The sequence below is a fragment of the Triturus cristatus genome, chromosome 7 (genome assembly GCF_964204655.1).
Source record: "Triturus cristatus chromosome 7, aTriCri1.1, whole genome shotgun sequence".
Lineage (NCBI taxonomy): Eukaryota > Metazoa > Chordata > Amphibia > Caudata > Salamandridae > Triturus > Triturus cristatus.
The window spans coordinates 1,154,478,075-1,154,494,018 of NC_140590.1; the positions used below are offsets into that span (position 1 = coordinate 1,154,478,075).

Here is a 15,944-nt window from a genome sequence, read left to right on the forward strand (position 1 = left end):
CGAATGCCAGAATGTGGTCTAGCCACATCTCAGGCAAGAAGAGGGTGGAGGTCAATGTATTTATGCCCTTGACCTTCTCTGGAATCCTTGCTCGGTTCCAGAATGTGGCGCAAAAGTTATATGTGGGGCTCAACAGGCAGTAGCAGGTGCTGTCTTTTGTGTTGGTTTTTTCACAGAGGTGTGCCTAATAATAGTGTAACCTCAGGGCAGAAGTCGAGGGTACACGTGGGTAAATGGTGTCTACCCACTCTTTTCACAGGGTGGATGCCGTATACCCCAACAAGAGGCTGGGCCCCACGACAAAATGCTAAACTTGTTCCTGTGTAATTCTCTGACACCAGAACACATTCAGAAGTGCCTGCACTTTATCTGCTTTCATTCCGAGTAGCAAGGTGCAGGCAGGGAGAGGGCTTATCAGATTCCAGCAGGGCCCATAACAAAGGCTGAAGTTAAGGGCCATCAGGCCTCCTTCTGGTTAGAGTATTCTATTTGGGAGCTATTGGGAGCCTCACACCTAAATACAATGAGGGGACACAAAGGCACACAGCTTATCTCTTCACAGGTACTTAAGAGAGTCCCGCTTTTGACCTTGTTCACTCCCTGTATATAAGAGATATGCATGCACTGTAAGAATGTCAGATGTGTTGGTCTGTCTCAGTAGTTACACAAATAACAATTTAAATACCACTATTTTGTTTTATTACTTTTGTAGCGCTATTCATCCCAATGCATTGCGTCAGAGCACTTTACATCACACATACGCAGTATACATTGACAATAAATCATATGTGTTTAAATCAATGTGTCGGGTATGTTACATAAGACAGGGAGGGTTACAAGGTGTAGAAGGCACTGTTCTTCATAGATCAATGCAATATATTACAGAGAATGCAATTCATGTACTACAAGTAACAAAAGGATCTATATGATAAAAGCAGTAGCCCATTTACATAAAATAGAAATCTGTAATCTGTGTGTTCAATTAATTACTTGCAGAAGACTTATTAACCCTATATGCTACTTTGATTCAAAACTGGGACTAAACAAAACACAGATCTCTCCAGCAAATATGTTAACCTCCAGAGTTAGCTTACCATTATTATTTATTTAGTTGTCACACAAAGATCTGTGCAGCAAGTTCCTTAACCCCATAAGATATTTTAAAATGCAGACTTTGCAAGGAATAAAGCAGAACAGATTTAATGCCACATTTCTCCTTGTTGCCAATTTCCTTGTGGCAGAGTTAAAAAAAAATATGTGTAAGTTGAGGCCAAGATTTTGTGTCGGGATTTCGTCACTTTTTGGCACAACCCCAACGTAAAATCTAATTTGTGAAATATTAAAATGTGCTCAAACATACTTATAGTTATAGACCGGCTAAGCATATGTCTGTGGTCTTAAGATGTGATGTTACTTCTTGTGAGGTCATGGGTTGCGATGCCCCTTCCTGTGATGCTACGTGGGATGTCATGTGCCGTGATGTTATGTAATAGGACTTGTATCTTGTGTAACCTCCTGAGAGCAGTATTACATAGGATCTCGGTTAAGCAGTGCACTTGCGCCTTGACACAATACATTTACCACATCTGCCCCCGGAGTCTTTCCTGGCTGAGGCTGGCTGTTGCTTTGTCTCCCATTAGCTTCATGATGCTGCCACAAATAATTTACAGGGGGCTTTTCCCTTCATGTTTCCCCCCAGTAATTTGAGCGCCTGTTATTCATCTCCATCTCTCAATTTTATACAAAGCACTACGATGCTCCTGTCATCGGTAGGCCTCACACAGAATCAAATCATGGCAGTGTGCACCCTCTGGTTTACGTGCATAGACTTCAACGAATCGGCAGGAAGCACAGGCCCTGTTCTAAGAAAGGCAAAGTGCAAATAAAGTCTCAACATATTTTACAAACTCTAACCACAGTGGCATAGCCACACTGCCTGGCTCAGAGCCAGCAAATGTAAAATAAAACAATGTTCTTGCATAATTTTATTTGACATTTGCCGGCTCTGCCAGAGGTCTTGGGAGAGGTGGGGCTTAGGCATGGGAGGGGGTGGGGGGAGGAGTGCTATGTGCACTCCACTCCCTAAGTGCGCATATGTGTTTTGGCAGGCCATCTCAGACTGACCAAAACACACATGCGCACTTAGGTTTTCCAGCCCAGCTGCATTGAGCAGCCGGGCTGGAGAAACCCCACAGACGCCCTGACTGAGCCGGGTGTCTTCACTGTCTGCTTAGATCAATCCCCGGGCTGCTCTGCAGCATAGGGATTGGATGAAAATCTGGTCTTAGGGGCGGCTGGGACCTAGGAGGAGGCGAGGCGGCGAACACAACACTGGAGGCGGCAAGAGGTACATTTTATATAATTTATTTTAATATTGTATCCCCGCGAGAAACTCCCCCTCCCTACCACCCTTTGTTTATGGCGGCGCCTCTGTGTAACCAATTCCTGTAACTCACTCTGCTCACTCACTTAGGATGGAGTACGAACTGCCAAGAGACAAAGCTTTATAATTCAAATCGACCGACCAGCAGCCATTTCATGAAGGTGCTATTTAACATTATGTTCAGAGAGGGCCACCACCAGTAGGTCACAAACACTAGACCCCAGGGCCAGGTAAAAGAGCGCTGTTTGTTTTGTGGTTATTTATATCGCACTTTTATAGCCCCCGTAGGTCTATGTGCTTGATATCCCAGCTGAGGGCATGCAGATCAGGGCCGGACTGGGAATCCAAAGCATTCTTGGCAAATTTTGTCAGACCAGCCCCCGTATGGTTCGTAGCGAGTGAGCAAGTATGGATGATACATGTCATGTCATCCATACTTGTAGGCATTTTTTAAGAGTATTTGGAGAAGCACAAAATTGGGATTCAAAACGTAACACAGTGGTTGGATTTACTAATAAGAATGTATTTCTATCTAAACAAACCCATTTTAGCAATATTAGGATAATGGGAGACTGGGAAAAAAACATAACTTTGGAACCTGTACCATGCAGTTGCATGCAGCTCTTTGATGGCCGTTCATAGCTCACTGTGCTAGATGTATTGCAATTGTAAGTTATGATTTACAAGTAACTAATGGATCTCTGTGACAAAAGTAGTAACCCTATGAGCTCTGCACATGAAATACAGTTCTGTGATCTGTATGTTACATGTACTTTGCAGCAGGCATTTTAACCCTCTGCTCTACCTTTGATGAGACAAAACTCCGATCTCTCTCCAATGGGAAGATAAACCACCAGATACATCAACCTTGACACTTGAAACCTACTGGGTATACAAGGAACTCGGCAGTGAGAGTGAGAAATGAGTCTTTATACTAGACAGTGCTGCTGATTTTGTTACTGGGTCTCAATATAGCAGCACTGCTGCAAAACCTGTCCCCAGTAACACAACTAGCTTCCCACCCCTCCAGCCTCCTGGGAAAATGATGGATGCCCCATACGGCCAGTCTGGCCTTGGCGCGGAGTATAATGATTAATTAATTCATTCATTACATCTTTATTTCAATTTATAAAACCATAAAAGATACACAATAAACAGTTTATACATGTTTGATTTTAAAACATGATTTAAAATTCAAGACATTCCTTTGATAATGTTACGGGTAAAATGTAATAAAAAGATGCTAACCTTCTAATCCTATATAGGTAAAACCGGAGGAGAATACGTTTAAGAGTCAAGACAGCAACCAAAGTGAAAGTGCATATAGACAAAATGTAACAAAACGAGGAAAGTTCGTTCAGACCACTACCCATTTTCAAAGTGCAAGTGCAAAAATAAGAAAGTAGATGTAGGAAATTACAGCTACACATTAAACCATTAACATTTTAGGCCTTTTTTCACTCTTAATATACCCACAGCCAATAAGTATCTACTGACACAAAAAAAAAAATCTGTAAGGTATTAGTTTTTAGTATTCTAAACACTTCAGGACAAGACCTAGTTCCCAGGTTTCGACAAATAGGTTTATTCCATTTTTGCCTTGGCATGGAATATAAAGGGCAAAAGAATAAGATATGTATCTCATTTTCTAGTGAGTTGTGCTGACATAAGACACAGCAGTCATCATTATTAGTCACACCAGTCCTTTAACCCCATTTCGCTGTGTTTGAATTAAATTGCAGTATACCATAGCGAAATTTCATATACAATGTTTTTGCCAACTGGGGCTGTACCTCATCCAGGTATTGTTCAAAAACTGGGAATGGTTTTATAAGCCAGAACTGAGTCGTTAATCTTCCTGTGTCTGGGTTGTGGGAAACACTATTCTGTATAAACGTCCAGAAAGCAGATTTCAATGTCTTTTTGGCTGTTGCTGTCAGCAAAATAGGAGTTTCCCAAAAGTGATTTAGCCCAGGTTTATCAAACCATGAATGCACATGCTTAACCCACTGGAGACTGTTACTTTTGTCGAACTCTAGGATCTCCTCTAGCCCTTCCTTGTAACTAGTTAGTTCTGTTGTAGTCCATATTCGTACCCAAAACAACAAGGGTCTCAATATGGCCTGATGGTCAATACTTTTTATATATCCAAGTTCATAACAATGGGTATGATAGGTGTTCGCACAGGAACATGTAGCAGCGATCTAAAAACGTATTTTCTTGCCTGGCAAATGTGTTCCTACATCTAGCCCCCCATATTTCTGCACCGTAGAGGGATGCTGCTTGTGCCCTGTATTTCTACACTTCAAGTGCAGGGGACACTGCCTTTGTGATACTATTCCCGTGTTTTCTTATTATTGGTATGGAGTTTTGACTCAGGATAGTCTTACTTTTTTCCAAATGTGGGTGCCAGGTCATTTTAGTGTCTAGTGTTTTGCCTAGATAGTTAAAATATGTCACATATTCTAGCTTTTGTTTTTGGACAGTTATATTCCTCTTGAATAATCTATGTGGATTGACAGCCATATATTTTGTTTTGCTAGAGTTAATTTCTAGGCCCTTGGAATTGCAATAGACACTAAAAAAATCTAATAGACCTTGAAGTCCCCTCGGGGTCTGCGACACTAAGATAGTGTCGTTCACAAATAAAAGAGCAGGTACTGACATCCCAACTAACTTTGGTGAGTCATGTGTGCATCCCAAAAGGTAATTCAGAGCATCATTTACATATAATGATAATAGGGTTGGTGCCAGTACGCAGCCTTGCCTTACACCTCTCTTTATGGGGATTGCCTCAGTAAGCTCTCCCCTTGGACCCCATCTAACCTTTGAATAATTATCTTCGTGCAATCTTATTATTTGCGTAAGAAGATCCTCTGGTACACCTTGGCTTCTTAAAGATTTCCAGAGCAAATCTGTGGGGATGAGGTCAAAGGCAGCTTTCAAATCTATAAAAGCTATATACAAGTGGCCTTTTTTTTAAATCGTATATTTCCAGCTTATACAAACAAATCTAAAAACTTAATCAATGGTAGTGGTCTTGGCTCTAAATCCAGCCTGGTATTGGGATAAAATGTGGTTCTCCTCAATCCAATCGTTTAATTTTGATAAAATCTGCTTAGCATATGTTTTTTAAAGAATGTCAATTAAACTTTTCGGCCGGTAATTAGCAGGGTTTTGGCAATCTCCTTATTAAAAAATATTAATGATTTCGGCTCCTTTCCAGGACTCGGGTATTGGAGCACCTGCCACCACAGCATTGCAAAGGCAGTTAACCTATGGCCCCCATACAGCTTTATCATGCTTTAGCAGGTCGCCAGGTAGTTTATCTGGGCCCAGAGCTTTCCAGAGTTTTATTGAATCGATTGCTGCTAGGGTGTCCTCTAAGCTAAATAACGGTTTTGTTATTGCAGAATTTGTTGCATTACCTTGCTAGATGTTTAATGTATCCGTTGCAGTCCCTGAATACATTTTAGAGAAGTGATCTACCCAAGCACCTGGATCTAAAAAGAGATCTTTGTTACTTCTTCCATTTTTGTTTCCTTTAGCTATCAAGCTCCATAAAATTACATGATCCTTACTTTTTGCTGCAACAATCAGTTCCATCCAGACACTATCATCCCACTCTTTCTTGGTTTGTGTTAACGATTTTTTATATTTTAGCCTTTTATCTCTTAGTGTAATAACATCATTATTTTTTGCTGCCGTAATTAGTTCTTACTGGGCTTTACGACACTCACTATTATACCATTGGTTTACTGGATACTTAGCAGCTATCCTCGCCCCCCCCTTCTTTCACCCCAGGCATCCTACTTAAAATGTGTGTTAGTTTGTCTGCCATAATGTTGTAGATCTGTGATACTGCCAACTCTGCAGTAGGCAAGTCAATATACTGGGAGATAACGTCTGAAAAGGTGTTATAAATATTTGTCATGATCACGTCTTTACCTACTATAGAAAGCCATTTCAAAGCTCTACGATTATTAGTAACTGTGGGTTCAATTGGGAGAGGAATGTTATCATTGTCTTCCCAAATAGTAGGATCAAAAGAATTACCTGCTATTGTGAGACGCACAGGATAGTGATCACTGTCATCTCTAATTTCAACCTTTAAGTCATGTACATTTGACCCAAAGTTAATGGAGACCAGTATGTAATCAATAATGCTCTTTCAGCTCCCCCGGCTGAATGTAGCAGCATTTGGTCTATCGGATGGTAAACGACCATTACAGGCCCTAAGGCCATGCCCCACGACAAGTCGAGTAAGTTGTGATACTAAAACTGTACAGGGTTACTATCCAGTGGAGGAATATTGTTTACAGTATCCTGTTCTTCAAAACTATTTTCTAAACCAACTACTGGTTCGTACTTGCAGTTGAAATCTCTCCCCACAATTACTATAGCCCTTGGATCTATTGTGCTTAAGTACTCCTCCTGTAGCTCTAAAACAGGGGATTCCTTACTCACTGGGCTTGGCCTTTTGTAGATGTTTACTATAAGTATTTCAGCTTTATCACTTGTAGAAATGTTTATTCCAATTATGTCCTGTGTTGCAAAGTCCAACTGGGTTATATCAAGAGTGAGGGTGATCTTAACCCATTTAACTAGCCCACCCGACGGTCTGCCGCTTAATGAGGGGGTGGCATTCACACTATATGTTTTATACCCAAGCTTATATGGGGTTTCCAGGGCCCATTTTTCTTTTAGCAAGCAAACTTCATTATTATAAATATATATCCGTGCCATTCAGCGTCATTCAACTTCCTTTTCAGCCCTGCAATATTCCATGATATCAATTGTAGTATAGGTTGCTGGCTTGGTATATTTAACATGTCTGTTTTATCAAGGAGTCGGTCTACCCTTAAATCACCCCTAGTTTCTTAAACTTCATGATTATCTTCGTGGGGGACAGGGTTATGTGATTCAACTCTAGGTAAGCCCAGTTCCTTGCAGTATAATAGAGTACAAGTCGGAGAGACCTGTGGTACCAGTCAATCCACCTTATCTAAGACTAAATCTGGCCCTGGCCGTGCGACAGGACGCTTTTGAGCTTGGGGTTGGAACATACTATTTAAGTTATATTTCATCTGTATGCCTGTCGGAGTAGGTGGACATGCTCTCACTTACAATGCTATTAAATTGTGCATCAGGTTTCCCTCTCTTAAATGTAACTAAATGCAATCCAATTGAGTAGCATGGTGACTCAGCCTTTTGGCCCATAGTATGTCATCTCGGATGACTGATCTACAGCCCCTAACCTTTCTGATCAAATGGATCAATTTATTGATTAGGGAGTTGTGGTCTTCATATTTATTGTGTGACGGTATTTTAGGCACATTAACCAGGAAGATGCTCTTTGACGAGGAATTGCACAGTTTAAGTGAGTCGCTCGAGTATCGCATGTTGTTATCCTAAGATATGTAATTTCTACCTGCTTTTCTACCCTCTGGTTCCTGAGCCTTTGGGAACGATGGTTTTATAGGGGGGCATGTAGAAATGGACATCAGAGAAGGGATGTTGGGCGTGAAATTTCGAGGAGCAACATTTATCTGGTGCGAAAGAGGGAATGTTACAGGACCACTGGAATAGTCTGGAGCGCAAGTTTTGGATGGGTCCCTACCCGAGAGTTGTTTGACCTGATCTTTAAGGTCTAACATTAATAATTTAAGTGAATTAACTTCTGCCCTTAGGTCATTGATAATCCTGGTCGTATCCGTCCCCAAAATGGACTCTCCTGACTTGCTCTTGTTTTTATCATTCTTACACTCATACTCTTCTTGCTCCCCATATGCAGGACCCAAACTAGGCGTGTGTGTCTCCACCCCTACCTCACTCACCCTCTCTACATTGTTGTCTGTTATACCTAGTAGGGGAGAAAACCTATTGGTCAAGAGGATTCTGGATGAGATATTCGAACGATCTATTTCACCAATATCGCCATTTACCTCAACTGTCTGACTTCTATCACCAGCTAAAGAAGAACCATGTATTCCTGGTGCTTCATTGTCGGGGTTCTGGATGAGATATTCGAACGATCTATTTCACCAATATCGCCATTTACCTCAACTGTCTGACTTCTATCACCAGCTAAAGAAGAACCATGTATTCCTGGTGCTTCATTGTCGGGGTTTGCTACCGACCTCGTCGCCCTACTTAAACTGGGAGACTTGTTCTTTGTGCTCCTAGTAGCATGTTTGGTAAAGATGGAAGGGATTCGTGCAGCGAACTTCTGTTTTGTACTCATAGGAGGGACAGTTTTATCTGGAGCGTGAGGATTATCTACGGGAGATGAATTAGAATCTGGAGCTAAGATACCTTGACACTCCTCAAGAAGATCGTCTATGCGATCTAGCACACAATTATTAGCTGCTGATCTATGGGCAACTTTTGTTCTACTACATTTCGAACAAGGCCCATCAGATTTTGCAGTTCCTCACTAGTAGTGGTCTTCCTTTTCCCCATTTTGTCAAGGAGAGTATAAATCCTAAAACAATGAGATTAGAAACAGTTGTGGTCTTTAGACAGCCCAACTGGTGCTTGTTTATATGTGAACCAAGTAAATGACCTGAATAATATAGCAAGTATGGCAAAAAAGCCCAAAGTACATATTTGAAGAGTATTTCGGAACGTACGTTTTGTATCTTGCCAAGCCAAATTGTCCCAAACCCTGCAAAGGTTCTTGCACAACCGAGCGGGGTGGCCCAGCCCAGCCTTGTCCAGCCGCGGGAGTCCGCCGGTGCTTTAATGCACCTCTGGGCGCTACAGGTGTAACGAAGCGATCAAAACAAAGCGAAGGAGCCTGGGTGTTGGAGTCCTGTGGACCCGCTGAGCATGGCTCACGCCCCTGGTGCTGCTGGTTTTAGCGTCCCGCGCTGCAGGAGTCTGCCGGTGCTTTAATGCGCCTCCGGGCGCTGCAGGTGTGACGAGGCGGTCAAGGCAAAGCGATGGAGCCTGGGTGTTGGAGCCCTGTGGACCCGCTGAGCGTGGCTCTCGCCCCAGTGCTGCTGGCTTTAGCGTAGTTTAACTTAGTTGTCCCTCTGCCTGTGAAGTGAGTGTCACTGGACGGTGCTGCTGTTAGGGAGTCTCACTACCTCCAGGTTGTGGCATTCAGGGCAGGAGCGTGATTAAGGCCGCAGCAACAGCTCTGGTGGTGCCCACAGCGGTGGGTGCAATAGTCCCAGCAGAGATTGAGAAGGTCTCCTGGGGCCTGTATGATTTGCACCAGGGCAGGGCCAGGCCTCATGCAAATATCAGGAGCAAAGGTAAGGGGGGCCGAAGCCTCGCAGCTCGCCCCCAAGCAGCTGTCAGTCTCGGTGCCTTAAATGCGGGGGCCCCTGGAGAGATGCTGGCTCGCGATGCGTGCAGGCACCGCTTGTGGAGGTCGCTGGGGGAGAACAAAATGGAAAATTGGCAGGGGCTATGCAAGTTCAGAGGGTGCCCCCACTCATCGGGTGGACGCGCTGCTCCGGCAGCCGAAGAGGGCTCTCATAGGAGGCGGCATGGCCCACAGCGACAGAAGCCAAGCGGCGGTGTCAGCAGGCCCCCGGGCCGCGCCGGTTAAGCAGATTATGAACTTCAGGCAGCTGGGCTCCTGGAGGGGTCGCAGAGTATCGTCTCGCTTACGGCTGCGGTCGTGCCCAGGCTCAGGGCTGTGCTGGAAGTAAATGTGGGAGTGGGTCCAGCGGGAGCAGAGGTGGTTAGGGCTGCGCAGGTTTTAATAGTGCCCCCGCTCACCGGGTGGGCGCTCCGCTCCTGCCGCGGGACGAGGGCCCTTGCAGATGGTGGCACGGCCCACAGAATTAAGCGGCGGTGTTGGCAGGCCCCGGGCCGCGCCTGGCAGGCCCAGCGCTACAGTCGGCCGGGCTCACGGGAAAAATCGCAGAATGTTGACTCGCGCCCGGACGCCGGTGCGGAGGCTCGGGGCTGTGCTGGTCAGTGGCAGTCTACCGTGAACCTGGAAACTTCGGACCAATAACTCATTTCCGTGGGCTTTGCCAGGTTGTGACTCCAAACCAGTATAGACTGAGTTGTACTAGACAGCCAATGGGCTTTGAGGGATTTTAAGAACCTTTCTCAAGAAGTTATTCTCAGCCACTTTTAGTGCATCTAAGTTAACGTGACCCCACACTTCCACACCATAGATACCGACAGTCACTGCTTGGGCCCTCCACACTTCAAGGAATGGCGGAGATTAGATGGATGGAAGAATTATTTGGAAATTTTTATAATGCTGCTACCCGGTGTTTTACGACAAGGGCGCTTTTTGCGACTTGCATTACTCAGGAGTTGGTACTGGACAGATATATTCCGAGATAGTCAAATTCATTCACTGTCTCCTGTTTCCCCTCTAGCAATATTGTTCCTTTGAAACCTCTATTCGGTGTATGGCCATGAATTTGGTTTTGGTTTCCTTTATCACTAGGCCATGATCTGAGCAGAAGAGACTAAACTTGCTCAAAAGGGTCCCTAGTACCTTAGGGGTGTGATATTAGCAGCATGTCATCTGCAAATAACAAAGTTGGCGATCTTAGCCCCCCCAGAGCTGGGTAGTCATTGTCGCAGCCCTGTAAGTAGTCAATGCATCCACTAATGAACAACAAGAAAAGTGTGGGTGCAAGTACACAACCCTTCCAAATCTCTTTTTTCGACCCCAAATGGGCCAGTTGATTCCCTATCTGGTGCCCTTCTGACCTGAGCAAGGTTATAGCAGTGGAGACGTTTTATGATGGTAAGGAGGGGGTCTGGGGCCCCCATATTGTTGTATAGTTCCTATAACTCTGTATAGGATCTGCGCGTTTAGACATCATAAACTCTGGGATTAGTGTCCAAACTGATTGCAGACACCCCCACTAGTTATCTTCGCCTGTATACCAGCTAGCTCACAGTGCCACTGTAAACTCCTCTTACCAAGGAGAGAATAGTTCCTGGCAACTATCGAACATGACAACCCTGTCCCAGCAGGGATCCTGGACACAGAACAGTACTTTTCGCTCAGTCACTCGTGCTCACTTTGTCTCAGAGAGATACACAGAACAAACTGTGGGGATGTTTTCAATATGTATTTATTGAACCAGTGTCATTCTAGTGTAAAATAGGTGGGCTGTAACAATCATATGACAGAAACAGATATAAACGATATAAGCACCAATAGAGTAAATAGATGGTAGATTTCTACCATTGTGCTAAAACAATGAATATATGCAAGGATATAATTACATGACAGTAATAATGCGCACTCCTACTATGCAACCCTAACTAGACATACCTCTGTGTACCTAGCATGTATGTAGGTGTAGAGCCAAGAATCTCCCTAGGCTGAAGCCAACCCCATTACCTGAAGTGAGAGACTGTGGGACCCCTTCTTGGTCTCGAGATGGACACCCCTGCGAGGGATGTCAGACCAATGCAAGCTTGAGTGTCTGCTTGCAGGAACCTCAGAGTCTTGCTTCAGTGTGTCAGCAAGGAATTCTTTCTCCACTGCCTGCCCTGGCAAAGAGATGGTGTATATATGCCCAAAAGGTACCCTCAGGGGATTTTACCTTGCTGTGTCATGTCGGCTGGAGATGGCAGACGGGATGACCCTTATACACAGTTATTATGCAGAAGATGGTAATCGTGCTGTGATTCTGAGAATCCTCATGCATAATTAATGAGCTCATTTTCGGGGAAAACCACACAACATTTCTGCAGCGCTTAACTAGGTAAAAGGTCAATACCAAAACCCGTTATATAGTGTAATGGTACGGTAAATGTAGGTGAAGGGTTAGGGGACTACTCAAGCCTATATTGGGGTAGCCTATAAAACATAACACCCACTTCTCATCCGACCGTACGGGAATGTCCTACTAATTCAGCATTAAACATTGTAATAAGACATTTCAAAATTTCAAAAAATTAATCAAATCTCTAAAAAAAGAAACTACAAAAGTTATTTAAAATATGTTCATATATATATATAGTCTGAGCCACTGAGTACGTCTGAAATCCACGGTGCTCACTAAAAGTAAATAAGAGAGGAAAACCTTTTGTTTAAAATTCCAATTTCTTTTGTTTTGAAAAAGGCCGAATGCTTCCCAGCACATGGAGAGGCAACTCTTTTTGTGTCCTGTGTGGGAGACGCAACATCACTGCTACTTCCCTCTCAGACAACGGTCCTTACAACACCTCACAGATTAGGTAAATTGAGCACAGAGGATCTTCCTCAGTTCCCACAGCCGATGCTGGGGAAGCATTTGTAAAATCCAAAGCCTGTGTCCCTGTAGGAGAGCCGGTGTCCATTCCAACAGGATCTGAAGCATCCCGTGGTGGCTCCAAGAATGCCGACATCATCATTAGAATACACTGGGGAATGCTTCTACGTCTGGTGGCGCAACCGATGGAAGTGTTATACCGAGGTCCAACACGCATTCATAGCTGCAGAACAAGCAGCGGAGGACAGGCAAAACACAGTCAATCCTGACTGGTCATAACTATTGGAACCTAGACTCGCTTAGCTCCTGAAGCCGAGGTGTGCCAAGATGGAGTACCATGCGATCACTGTAACGCCGCTCCAAGAGCACCTTTTCCATTTCCTTGGTAACTGGGACGTCCATTGCGTAGCAGAAAAATTTAAATCAGGATACCCACTACTAGTAGCAGTATTAGCGGAAGCTCTCCAAAAATGCTTCCAAATACAGAGTGTATGAAGGGTGGAATCATTCCGAAGACTGTCTTAAAGGTGCTTAACAGTCCAGAACCTATGGTCTTAAAGAGGTGTGCTATACCCTTCATATCAGGTATGTTAAAGATGCTTTGTACTATTTCTCTGAAATGGATAAGGCAATTTGTACGAGTGTCTGTATCTCAGCAGAGGACCTTGCAACCTGGAGATCAAAAGTCTCTTGGGCTGAGGTTAAGGGTACATCTTTCTGTAAAACTATGGCTTTCATTCAGCTCAGAGTATCAAACCCTATAAAGAAACATTCAACAAATTGCCCATTGCTTCATACCTGCCTACCTGGTGGTGTTCTAGGCAATATTAAAACTGTAAAGTTGTTATTGGCAATGTTATATAGCCATCAATTAACCATTCTGTGGACTGTGACTCTGCCAAGGTAAAAGGTAATTGGTCTAATTCTTAAATGCGCGGCATTGTATATTTCGCATCCCTTTGTGCCATTGTTGTCTGCCTTCCCATCAAAATATATGCAGAGAACAGGGACGTACTGTTGATATATAGCCAGGGCACATAAACAGAGCTCAATGATTATGGCGTCCAGCTTAATAACATTATAGAACGGAACTGTGATTGTCCATATTGTAAAATGAACATATCTTGTTCTATTATATCAATAGCACAAGATACACTGTTGCCCAGTGGATAAATCTTGGATGTTAGTGTGGTCATGCCATTGTCAACCACAGTCAAAGCCTTTTCCAGGTTAATTCTGTCAATCTCACGCAATCTTTCCGCATTCTCCTGTTGAGAGATTTTCCAAATTTTATTATTAACAGCATATAAGCAGCATTTCTTTTTTTTTTTTTTTTTTTTTAAATTTTTTATTGAAACAATAAGTCAGTTACAAGCATGGGCCTACAACCACCAGGGCCGGCCGCTAGATTCAGAAAGGATCGTACATTAGTTAAGGCAGTAGGCGACTCCTGGGGCCCAGCCCCGTAAATGGCTCAGGATAGCTCGAAAGAAGCAGGAGACATACATTTAACATAAATAACAACTAAAAACAAAAGGCGAGGCATAAGGGCAAAAAGCGTGGGTCAGGCTACATCCGGGGGACTTTACTCCAAACCTTCAATTAGCTATCAACAGGAGGGAGTACTGAAAGATCGGGGGGGTAACGGGAGAGGAACATCTATATTCGATTATTACAACCAGTTGCAAGGAACCATCAAGGGTCAGGGGGACAAGGCAATATCGGTGTCCACTAGGGGGGGCGTACAGATACCCCCACGATACGCGTTCCATTGCCCCCAAATTCTACCCCATGCCCCGGGTTTACCGCGGGCCACATACACAGTCTTCTCCCTGAACATACACCAGTCCATGTTCTCCTTCCATACTGACACGGTGGGTGGCCGCTGGGAGCCCCAAAGCTGCGCAATATCCCTCTTGGCAATCATGTATCCCAGGGCCGCCCACCGAGTCTGAGCCGCGTTATAATCATTGGGCTCCCACACATTCAAGACACAGCGACGCACCTCCGGCAGCAGCGCAACCCCGGTGACTTGTCCCATGACCCCATGAACCCGACGCCAGTATTCCGCCACCTCCCGGCACTCCCAAAGGATATGGAGAAAGGTGGCACTGAGCCCACACCCCCGCTTACAGAGCCCATCTTCCGAGAATCCCATCGAGACCAGACGGGGGCCCGTCACATACACCCGGTGGAGAATCTTTAGCTGGACCAGGCGGAGACGGGCTGGAATGGCTACTTCCTTGGGGGACGATAGTGCGGACTGCCAGTCCTCGTCGTCTAATTCCACCCCGTCCCCCGTCCACGTCTCCCGAAGGCGCACCAAGAGGTCAGCCCGATTATTAATAAGTTTTTTATAGATTAAAGAGATAGTACTGTCGGGGACATGACCATCGAGTATGCGGTCCTCGAGGGGCGAAGAGGCAGGGATCTTGGTCCCCTCCCCAAAGACAGAGAGCAGGGCGTGCCGAACCTGGGCGTATCGGAAGAACTCCTTTTCCGTGAGTTCGTATTCGCTCTGGAGCGCCGCGAAGGTCTTAACCGCGCCCTTCATCCATAAGTCTCCCACTCTACTGATGCCAATCGTGTCCCAACGGTCAAACCCCTTCGTTGTCCAGAGGCTTCCCAGTCGGTCGGAGGCAAATAAAGGAGTAGCACATGTTAGTCGCTCACTCCAGCCCATGGCTACATTGGCCGCCTTCCAGATCCGTACCGCGATCTTAGTAGGGCCCGTCAGGGTCCATCCAGCCGAGCGGGAGTAAAGCGCTCTGTTATAGTTCCCACCGGGGAGCAAGAATTTATCCATCTCATACGCCGGATTCAAGCCAGGCGCATACGTGGCATGGTTAATGGCCGATAACTGCGAGGCCCAATAATACCTGCGAATGTCGGGAAGCGCGATGCCCCCATCGTACCAGGGGAGAGTAAGCTTGGCCAGGGCGATACGCGCCCGTCCGTCCCACACCAGTCTCCTCTGCAGGCTCTCCACCTCCCGAAAGTAGGCCACTGGAATGATGTCGAAGGAGTTCTGAAGTGCATAGAGGAATCTGGGAAGGGACATCATTTTAAACAATGCTGCCCGACCCAGTGGGGACAAGGGCAGCCTACACCACCGCGCCGTGTCTTCCCTCAAACGCCGAAGTGGAAGCAGGAGATTGTGCTCATAGCGAGACACCGGGTCCAACGAGACGTGTATCCCCAGGTATTTAAAGCCGGACAGAGATATTTGAATCGGAAGCCGAGGCGGCAGGAGAGGGGGGCCACCGGAGATAGGATAGACACAGGATTTAGACCAGTTAATCGTGAGACCCGAATTTCTCCCGTAGGAAGTCAGAACATCGAAGAGAACGTTAAGCGACTGCCGCGGCGAG

General features: G+C 45.1%; 1 protein-coding gene across 1 annotated transcript in view; it reads left to right on the forward strand.

Moving 5' to 3' along the window:
• Window positions 1-15,944, forward strand: part of LOC146811310 (cyclic nucleotide-gated cation channel-like) — a 215,616-nt gene that overhangs the window by 53,301 nt on the left and 146,371 nt on the right. The gene's annotated exons all lie outside the window — the stretch shown is intronic.